At 40.0% G+C, this 11,605-nt stretch overlaps 1 pseudogene; it reads left to right on the plus strand.

The window, feature by feature from the left end:
• The window catches only part of LOC100713174 (immunoglobulin heavy variable 3-48-like), a 36,303-nt pseudogene extending 25,088 nt beyond the window's left edge, over positions 1 to 11,215 (plus strand).
• Positions 11,216 to 11,605: the final 390 nt, after the last annotated feature.

The following is an 11,605-nucleotide window of genomic DNA, read 5'->3' on the forward strand; positions in this document are numbered from 1 at the left end:
CATCAGCTCTCCTACAGGGAAAAAAAAAAAAAAAAACTACTTCTGACAATGTGACAATTTTACATGATTCCAAAACTATTATTAAATAGTAAAATGCATTTTATGTGAACAGGAGAAATACAAGGAGATGAACAGATAGAAATAGCAACACATTATTATTTCATACTGAGTTTTCATATTATCTTGAATGGAATCATTGTTTCCAAACTCCCTCATCACACTCACATTTGATGTGGGCACATCCACATTTATTTTTCTTACAATGAGATGTAGATATAGCAAAAGGCCAGGTAAATAGGCCCTCCCCGTGCTGATGAAACCCAGCCCATCCCTGGCCTTAAGCTCTGCAGAGAAGCCCAGCCCTGGATACCAAGGTGTTTGCACTCAGTAATTTGGACTGAGCACAAACAACTCACCATGGAGCTAACACTTAGATGGAGTCTCCTGTTTATAATGTGAAATGTTAAATTATTTATAACAAAAGATACTGAAGAAGTCAATGAACATAAGTAGGTTACACAGTGGACATGTGTGACAGTTTCCTGAGCAAGGTGTCTCTCTGTTTTCAGGTGTCTTGTGTGAGGAGCAGCTGATGGAGTTCAGGGGAGGGTTGTTGCAGTCTGGGGGGGGCATCCCTAAGACTCTCTCCTGTGCTGCCTCTGGCTTCACGTTTAGTAGCTATGCCATGAGCTGGATCCACCAGGTTCCAGGGAAGAGACTTTAGTGGGTCACAGTGATTAGCTATAACTCATACTAACCAGAGTTCGTGAAGGGCCAATTAACCATCTCCAGGGACAAGGACAAGAACACGCTGTATCTGAAGACAAGCAGCCTGAGAACACAGGACACCATCATGTATTACTGTGCAAGAGACGCAGTGAGGGAAAACTCCAATCAAGACAAAAATCTCCAGACAGAGGTGTTTAGGACAAGCAGGGGATGCTCAAGACACACTACAAAATATCTTCCACAAGAATACATGCATTTTACAATTTCATAATTTTAGGCTGGCTTTATGAGATTTTTAAAAATGATTCTATGAGATAATAGAAATAACAAAGAAACAAAATGTATAATTCATACTACATAAAATCCCAACTAGAATAATCAATGCATTGTCTAATAAAGCTCACAAAAGACAAGAAATCTTGTATAATAAAAGTGTAATACAGACAGTTTGCTATTTTCTGTTGCTGAAATGAGTACATCATTAGACCTGCAACCACTAATATGATGTGAGTGTAAAGCATTTTCCTAAATTGAAAGGGATCCAAACATTTTTACTGGCTCTTTGTATTTCTGCACTTCCCATACCCTGACCTGGTCACATTGAGTACAAATGTAATACTGAACAATGGACTTGCTTCTTATGGAAAATGTTTATAAGCTCCAAAAAATAAAGAGTGCTTATCTACATTCAGGCTTAGCAAAATAATTTTAATTTTGCATTTTATGCATATTGTATGTTTTGGATAAAAATGACAGGTAGCAGACATACTGATGAAGGTATGCTAAAATCAGAGACCTCAAACTGATAATAATATTTTACTAGCTACTGTACAAATAATTTAGTATCCTTTAAAATTCAGTAAATGAATTTTCATATGATTTATGTCCTGGATAATTAGTTGTGTTGAAACTGCACATTTGTTTAAAATCGAACATGTTGATATGGCCATAAAATTTCTTCACAGTAACTAAAATTTAGAAACAACCTTAAAGTCTACCAGTTCATGCAGAATTTTATCAAATAAATTGCATCGACACATGGGATACATTTCACTCTTCAAGAAATGAGATTGCTATTGTTGTTAATATGTGAATATACATTGAAATTTATTAGCGCATGCAAAAACCACTTCTTGTGTGACTGTGGTGACAATATAATCTACACTTTTTAAATCATTGCATGTAGGAAATAGAGCTACAGATTCAAGGCCCTATGGTGACATGAATTGGACAGCAGTGAATTATTAGCAAGAATCATCAGTTTTCTAATCGTAAGACACACGCAATTTAAGTATTGTGTGATAGAATCACAAATAATTTAGAACACAAAATCCCATTCACTTCTATATTTCAGCATTGATTTTACTGTACGAGAATGAAATTCACATAGAACGCATGAATATTAAAAATGATAAACTAAAAGCTCTGACACACAATATATTTCTGGAGAAAACCAATAATGAAAAATCATAATTTAAAGCTCAAGATGTATTATGAAATCTCAGTAATCCACTATGTCAGCATCATATAAAGCTGATAAATGTAATACAGCAGTAAAGACATGGTCTGCATAAACAGCCCAACATAGTTCATTTCTGATAATAGAATGGTTGCAAAGAGCAGTAGGATAGGGTACAATTTAACTCAAAAGAGAGTAAAATTCAAAAATTTGAAAATTTCCCAGATTGACCAAATGACAAATGGCACCAAGACATATTAGCGTGAACACTGAAGTCAAGTGAAGGGAGCACATGGAAAGGAGAGCAGCAGAGACTGAGAGAAGCCAGGTGCTGCTCGACAGGAAACTAGAAAAAAGGCGAAAATGCCATTGAGAGTCTGTCACTCCCATCACAGGCTCAGGATGCAGGGCTGTGAGAGAACACAGGTCATTGATTACTGACATGTGACTACAGTCTCATTTCTTGAGAGTCAGCATCAAGTTTTGAGGGCAATCTTCCACACTAACCACAAGGGTGGCTGCTGTGTGTTCAAGAAAAGTGTGGGCACAGCTGTTAACATTCCACACACTAGGTACATCCAAGTTGTTCACGAAACTCACTCCAAGATGTGAACATTCCAAGAGATGCGGGGCATGGATGATGTCATCTGGCTTTCAAAGCAAGCACTGAACATCTGCAGGCAAAGGCAGGAATCACTTCAGGATGGAGGAGACTGCAGAGACCCTACAGAGGCAACACCAGCACAAGGGTGGGGTGAGCGCCGACACAGAGAGGCACTCAAGGACGGTGCTTTGCAGTTGCCTGTTGGAATTTTGGCATGAGAACTCTGGCCTACAGAGCCATCAGCATGAAAGCTGATGCAAGAGTCAGCAAAACTTACTTCACACCGATATGCAATCAGGTGACAGCTGCAGCCACAAGGCATGTGGATGAGGCTTCCAGGCCCTTCTCAGCTTGGGACCTAAAGTCACAGTGACATGAAGTCACAGAGGATTCCTGTGGATCATTATGTATCATTAGTGGTTTGTGGGACTTGTTACTCCTTTCTATCAGCTCTGTGGGTCTTGAGTGTCTACCCTATGCCAGGCTCACCACTGTATTTGGGAAGCAAATAACATGGCTAATTTTAAAAGTACAAACTGGGACAGTCATACCCCAAATCTGATGCAATGTTTATTTCAATATTATTTGCATGCATCTTTTTAATTGACATAAGAAAGATTGCAAATTTTGGGGCCTCTGTGAGGGAGTAAAGTGATTTTAGTAAGAGATAAAATCAGGATGGAGATAAGGATGGAAAGCTGTGATTTGAGAGCATGGGGCCCTCAGTGTTTCCCTATTGGAGCTCATGCGCCCCCTAGAGGATATCGCTAACACCATGTGACTTTTTTTGGCAAGTTTTCCTAGGCATCCTGGGTTCCTCCATGAGATCAGGGCTCTTGAAACATGAACTCATCTCTTGTTTTGCCTTTCTGCAATGGCATGACACAGTGTGCATCTGTCCTGTCACCTGAGGGTTCAGAAAGATGACAAGATTTGGAAGCACAGAGCTACCTCTGCCACACACCAACTCCACAGTTGCCTGTTCTTGAACTCTGAGGATAGAGAAATACAAGAAGAAATTGAATTTGATGTAAGTTTCTCCCTGTGAGGTATGTTTACAGCTTCAGCATTAGGTGCACCCCTGAAGTTTACACATGTCTTATCCTCACACTGATTCTCCAGCAAACTTAGCCTCAGTAATCCATGAATTTCTTCCAACTTAATCTTCTGATCATGTGGCCTAGTGTAACCTCAGCCCCAGGAAGTTAGTCTTGGTTTTATTTTATTATGTCAGTCTGGTAGCTCCAGATCCCATATTGTTATTGAATTGTACTGTTATTCTTTGATGTTCTCATGAAAATTTATTAATTTACACTTAATCCATTGTGGTTTTTGTTATGGTTGCACTGTTTTTTGTAAAGAAAAAACAACACATACAGTAAATTCAAACAAAAAATAGTATAAAACCGATCAAAACAAAAGAATGAAAACATTATGGGCCTTCAAAACCAGACAATAGGAAATCAGTGATGGCTGTCATAATGTTTATTGTTCTCTTCAAAACAGCTGTTCCTGGCTGCAGCCACCCCAGGGGGAAAATCACCTGCATCTCCTGAGATTCAAGGCCACGTTGGAATTTAGGGCACTGGGAAACCAAGCTAGCTGCTCGCCTCCCAGGTAAGCAGCTGTGGTCTGGCAGGCATTTTAAGTGAACAGGAGAAATAAAAGGACATAAAGAGGTAGAGATAACAAGACATTATCTCACAATGAGTTCTCATATCATCTTGAATGAAATTATTGTTGCCACACACCCTCATCACACTCACATCCCTGGTGGGCACAGCCCTGTGTCAGTTTTTGTTTCCCAGAGCTGTTTAGATAGCAGGACACCATGCAAATAGGGTCTCTTTGTGCTGATTAAAACCAGCCCAGCCCTGACCTTGATGCTCTGCAGAGGAGCCCAGCATTAGTGCCCAGCTGTTCCCACTCAGTGATTAGGACTCAGCACAAACAGCCCACCATGGAACTGGTGCTGATCTGGTTTTTCCTGTTTGTGATTTTCAAAGATAAATTATTTAGAACAAATGATTCTGAGGGCATCAGTGGACAACAGTGAGTTAAACAGTAGACATGTGTGAGAGTTGCCTGTGTTTGCATGTGTCCTGTGTGAGGAGCACCTGGTAAGGTTCAGCAGAGCTTCTTTCAGCCTGTAGGCTGCCTAAGAGTCTCCTCCTTGGCCTTGAAATTCACCTTCAGTAGGTACTGGGTGCTCTGGACACGTCAGGCTTCAGGGAAGGGGCCAGAGTAGATCACATACATACATCAGTAGAGGTAGTAGTTATGTATTCTATGCCGACTCCGTGAAACGCCTAGTTACCATCTCCAGGGACAACAGCAAGAACACGGCATATCTTCAGATGAGCAGCCTGAGAACCTAAGACATGGCCAGAGACAATGGGGGAAGCCTAAGTGAGAGTCAGTGATAAACCTCTGTTCAGGGGCGTTTACGACCAGCAGGGGGCGCAGGAGACACAGAGCACCGAGTCTACCACCAAAGGACAAGTATATTTTATTGTTTTTAGTTGGAGTTATGACGTTTATGCAAATGCTGCTATGGGTTAATAGAAAGGGAAGAGAAAGAATTAAGTTACAAATAATGTAAAAGCCAAAACTATAACCCACAATAATTGATCCATAGTGTAAGAGCCCACAAAATACATGAAAGCCAGTATAATAAAATGTTATAATTCAACTTGCAATTTTCCTTTATGGAAACCGTGCTTTTGGAAGTTTTTATACTATGCTGAAAGAGGAAAATTCTATTTGCGCATTTTATAACAATATAAAACAAGATGGAAAACTACAACATTAAATTGTAATAATGGCAGTACATACACGATCATATGTGTCTCTCATGGGCAATAGATTGGTTCTGGTATATAGATAAAATGGAACTCTTAAATAAATAAAGGGCAGAAAAAATTACTTCCCAGCTCTGTGATAACATGCAGTAGACATCCCATCTGCCCACAGTGAAAAGACACATAACACTGTCAGGAAAAGCTTTTAACAACACACAATTTAATAAGAAATTAATTCAATAAAAATGAAGGTACTGATAACTAAAGCCTGCATAGTTTTCAGTAGTCATGAGTTTTTTCAGTTGATCCCAAAAGTTGTAAACTGAGTGTTCAAAAGTTTGTTCTCAAACGACATTCCTATAAGTGTTGCACATTATTTTTTTCAAAGATTTACTTTCTTTCCCTTAAAAGATCATTGATAAACATCTAAAAGTGCCCAAATATAACAGCATTGAAGTGACAATCAATAAATATCGGCATTATTTTCAATGACATCATCAAGTGTTTGAGAATCACAAATTTATCAAACAAACACACAGCATAAAAATGAAAAGAGCATAGAGTTTATCTTAAATGAATACATAAATAAATAACTGTGTGTGAAACAGAAAGACACCGCCTTGGTCCATTAAATCAGAGCTAGCTCACTTCAAAGCAGTGATTGAACAAGAATCAGAGAAGTCGTTTAGGACCGCCTTCAAGAAAACCCCTGACATTGTTTCTCAGCATGCACAGAGTGCTCCATAGAAACTCCTACACCAATGCAGTCATATCATTTATGACCCACACAATATTACTCTTCTAGGATGGAAATTAACATATTTTAGTTACAAATTTTCCATAATCTATATTTGGTATTTCCTAAACTTTACCTACATCGTCAACAATTAATCCCCAGTGTGATGCAGTGAGTCTGCGTTCATTTTCTACACTGTGTCCCACTGCAATCTGAGAAACTGAAACTCGAGACCCATAGAGGTCCTGTGTGTCCATTTCTGCACAACCCTGACCTGAATGTAACCAGCAGCACTGCCGCTCCACTGTATTACTGTCGCGTCACATTCTTGACATAACTGTAATGAGAACTGTAATGAAGAACTAATTTCTTTACGAACATGTTCCATAAAATTCACCTTCCACCCCTAGTTCATGTTCTCAGTGCCTAATGGAGACCAAGAAGCATCAGAAGAACCACCTCTGCTTCCTAAGCATGAAATCCAACACCATCACCTCACCCATCTCTCATAAGCTGTAGGTATTTCAGTGAAATTTTATTTCTATACTTCATTTGTCCTTGTTTGTTGAAGTTTTGGTTATTTCACCCAGAACTATAACGTGTCACAGAGCACAGGCAGTTGTTCTTAGTAATAAAACCCACAAGTGAAACGTGTACTTTCCTGTCTAGTAATTAATCATTCATGAATGAAGTAGTTGCATAAATACAATATTTTGTTCTTCTCTCTGTGTGAATACATATCAGGATTCCTGCAAAGCCATCAGTGCCATGCAATTCAGAACAGAGAGCACAATTCTGGATGAAGGGACAGCTCTAAATGTCATCTCAGAGCAAGGAGATGGAGATGTCCAGTATCAAAAACCAGAAACAATGTCCACCCAAAAAGAACAGACTGTAATACTTTTGGATGTCAGGGTTCAGCTGCCCTACTTACATTCAGCACAACTACGTCTGTTTGTCCTCATCCTCTTAGGATGTCCATGTGCAAACTGTTAATCTGTCTGTCCTTCCTACTGCTGACTCAATTATTACCTCCATTTAGGCCACCTGATTATTATTATTTTGAGGAGGGTAGGAAAAGGGAACAAAACCTTGGGGTGTTATGACCACCCATGATGAATACAACCAGTGTATACTGCAAATATGGACTGACAAAAATAAAACTTAAAATGAAAACTAAGAATGGTGAACAGGATGTAATATACTAGATTCAAGTTTCTGTTCCTGAAAAGCTATGGATATAAATAATTTCTGGAAACAGATACACAGCAGTCCAGGAATTGAGTGGGCACTGTGCTGAAAGGCAGGGACCTTTCCCGACAGACATTGACTCATTAGTACAGTGGAACAAGTGTGTAGTGGGATCACATGTAAGCGTTCCCATGGCCTTTTCTTGTCTCCAAAATAGACAAATTTCACTAATGACAGGAGTGATGACATTGGACACTTTTATCCCCGGCTAAAGAGGATACCTCCAGAGGGACCCCTGCATCTAGCATTCGTGCCTTTTCACACTGCAGGTTAGGAGTCCCTATGCTTAGAGTCTACCAGTGAGGAGGGATGGAGCTGGAGTCTTCTTTCCATTGTGACTCACTCAGAAACCCTGATTTACAGACAAACTGATAAGGATGTCAGATCACACAGGAGTAATTTAAGGAGATCTAATGAGTGACACTGGTAGAGTACATCTTTCCATGCTGACATTAGGTAACCTGTGAAGCTTTTGCTACGGAACTCAGTATCAAGGAACCATGAGCACCCTTGCTGCTTCATACTGGAAAACCTTTCGATGCACCAATAGTTAATGAGACGTGGACTTCCCTCTCTGAGTGAAAGCCCTTGGAAGACCAATACTACCCACAATATTAAGCTGAGAGACTTTTAGTGGTAGATTTGGTGCTCACTTATGAGTTTCATATGCAGCATTGTTCTTAACCAAGTCACAAGGTGACAGCTCTAGGTATCCTCACAGTAATGTACTTTCCTTCAGAAAAAAAAAAAAAAACATTAAAAAATAAGTTGTATTTCATCAAGTTTAGAAATTACACTGCACAAGAGTAAAAATCTACTGAGCAATAGAAAAAAATGGTAAGGAACTTTGAAGTGAAAATAAATGTATCTTAGCATAAACCCATGAATACATATTTTTATGAGTACATTTCTCATGCACAAAGGGAAATACTATCAGCTGAGTGTCTAATTGTCTACAAAATTTATGACAACTTTTTTGTCTGAGACAAATTTTTCACAATTCAATGAGATAGGAGCATTTATCTAATGATCTCAAAAGCCTGGAATATGTGAATGGTGCTATGAGCAAATGCAGAATGGAGAATGACAGCTGATTTGAGCCAGGATCCTAACACAGATGTGTACATATGCACATAGAATGTGAATTGATTTATGTCTTATGCACACAGCCTCTATGCTCATGTGCTGTATGTTCTGAACATTCCTGTTATCCCTGAGGCCTGTGTTCTAGTTTTCATATTCACAAAGCCTTCCTTCATCTGGAAACATAGATAGCTCCCTGACCAGCTCTTCTATTATATGTCCTGCATGGTGTAGGATATTCATGCCTTGAACAATGGACTCCAGGGACATTGCTGAGTTCTTTGAGGACTCAGTCAGCATCTTTTACACAGAGGCAATCCCCAAAATTTTCATACTCTCTGTCTCATTTTAACTTCATTTACAAGAAAACTCCACACGTGCACATATTCAGGAGCTAACGGATAAACTCACATAGCATATTGAGTTAGTTTTCTTGTATCTAAATATTAAAGTTACTCTCAGATAATAGTAAAAGTAGTTTTCAGGAAGGTGGACAAATACAGGTTCCTTCTCTTTCTGGTGTTGGCTCCCAGACGTGTGCTTTCGAAAATTCACACAAAATGACGTGGTGTTTCTGCATCTGATCTCAGGGATCACTGTGTTCTCCCACTGTGTTGTCTCAGCTGCTGCTATAAGAGACCTGATCTGGCCTGGTGAAGCCCTTACAGTCCCCCTCTCCCGGCTGCACCTTCTCTGGTTTCTCCATTCTGTGACGCTGCCCCTGCAGCTGGATGCTTCAGTCAACAAGAAGAAAACCAAATGAATTGGTCAAGATAATTGATAGCGGATACACAGCTTGCAATTCATCCTTGACAACATAGCATTTCTAAACACATAGAAAAGAGCCGATTCTCTGTGCAACCCATCTCAGTGTCCAAGGAAAACACCACCTTGCAGTACTGTGCAAGACAGTTTCTGAGGGGAACTAAATGTGATCCCAGACAGAAAGCTGTGTACATAGTAGCATGGACCAGTAGGGGGCGCGCAGGACCGATAGCATGTGCTGAGCACCAAGAGGAGGGCCTCTGAGGTTAAGATGGGACGCGTAGGACCAAGTGGCAAAGCTCTAGGACAGTGAAAGAGCCCTGGGGATACGCTGAGAAACAGGAGTGGCCCACGAGTAAGTGCACAGAAGCAGGTTATGGACTGAGGGCTTCCTTTCAGTGTTTGAATGTCATCTGTGTTAGCATCACACATACTGTGGAGAACAGAGTGCATCCTCATCAATTCACGTATGAATTTTCCCGAACCCAAGCAATGAAAGGGACTTGGTGATGACAGATTACATTTACACCTGCATTTTTTTTTCATCTCCTTCACCTGAATTTTTGAGTGATGGCAATAACAACTTGCATATACTGAAAAGCAGACCAAGAATGTTAAGATATTAGATGTTTAAAATACAAGATATGATATTCATCATTAAATATTGAGTGCTAATTTTGTCACCAAGAGAAACGGGCAGTGATAAATGTTTCAGTTGAAGAAAATTTACAATAAAAAGGAGACTTTATGGAATACAAAAGTGAAATTTAGAAGTAGTGATCCTTAGCATAGCTTGACAATGTGCATTATTTTGTAAATATTACCATCTTGGTAGTTTGTATCAAAATGCATCTCATTTATCCATCATTAAAATTAATACATATATTTGTAAGAAGTAACTTACAGTGGAATGCTTAGTGAAGAGATAACAAAATGAGACACTGGGTTCTTGAACATATGATGGAGAAAGACACTGCTTGTCTATTCATTTGTGAGTCTGCTGCAACACAAAAAATTCTGTCAGGTTCTCTGATTTAAGGATCTTTGACAAATATGAAGCATGACCACTCCACCTTGGAACTTCAGTGTCAGAGCTTGAGAACTGTGGCAAGATTTATAGAATCAAATACATGGGGAGTTTTTTATAAAAATACATCTCATAACTCATAGGTCATTACGCTTCTCATTCTATCTACATATTTGAAAACATATGAAATTACCAAATCCATTAACTACATGTATGTAAGAATAAGTAAAACAGATGAGGTTATGCATTTATCAATACACAGACACCTATGAAGAAAGTGTTTTGTAATATTAGGGCTCTTCCAAATACCTCGCAAAGCACTCGCATGTGCTTTGCACCACTCCCTTTCTATGGCTTCCTCAATGGAATGGACTATAAAGCAGAAGGCCATGCACATAGGGATCCCTCAGCTGATGAAAACCAACTGTCCTCATTCTGCAGCTCTGCAGAGAAGGCCAGCCCTGAAAGTCCAGGTTGTCCCACTTGGTGATAATCACTGAGCACAGAAGACTCATCATGGAGTTTAAAATGAGCTGGGTTTTCCTCCTTTTTATTTTAAAGGGTAACTGATGAAAAGCAAGTGACAGCAAGTTTGTGAATAGATATGAGTGTGATAAATACTGGAAATGTATGATTTTTTCTGAGCAGGATGTTTCTCTGTTTGCAGGCATTCGAGACTGAGGTGCAGCTTGTGGAGTCCGAGGGAGGCATCCCAGGGGGTCCCCGAGACTCTCCTGTGTGGCCTCAGGATTCACCTTAAGTAACTACTGGATGAGCTGGATCCACCAGGCTTCAGGGAAAGGTGATGGAGTGGATCTCATACATCAATCCTGATGGTAGCACCTAATAGGCAGACTCCATAAAGGCCCGATTCACCATCTCCAGGGACAACGGCAAGAACACGCTGTATCTGTAGATGAGCAGCCTGAGAACCTAGGACACGGCCATGTATTATTGTACTAGAGACACAATGATAGAATGTCACTGTGAGGCCAGACACAAATCTCCCTGCAGTGGCGCTCAAGACCAGCAGGGGGACTTGGGGATTCATGAATTGAGACCAGATCAGGGCCCCTGAAGCAGGAGCTGAGCAGGAGGCAGGGGGCTGAGGGCTTCCTGTAGGCCTCTGGAGTTTCCTTTCTGTCTTAGG

The sequence above is a fragment of the Cavia porcellus genome, unplaced genomic scaffold (assembly GCF_034190915.1).
Source record: "Cavia porcellus strain 051 isolate PalLab524CR breed Dunkin Hartley unplaced genomic scaffold, mCavPor4.1 scaffold_8, whole genome shotgun sequence".
Taxonomy (NCBI): Eukaryota; Metazoa; Chordata; class Mammalia; order Rodentia; family Caviidae; genus Cavia; species Cavia porcellus.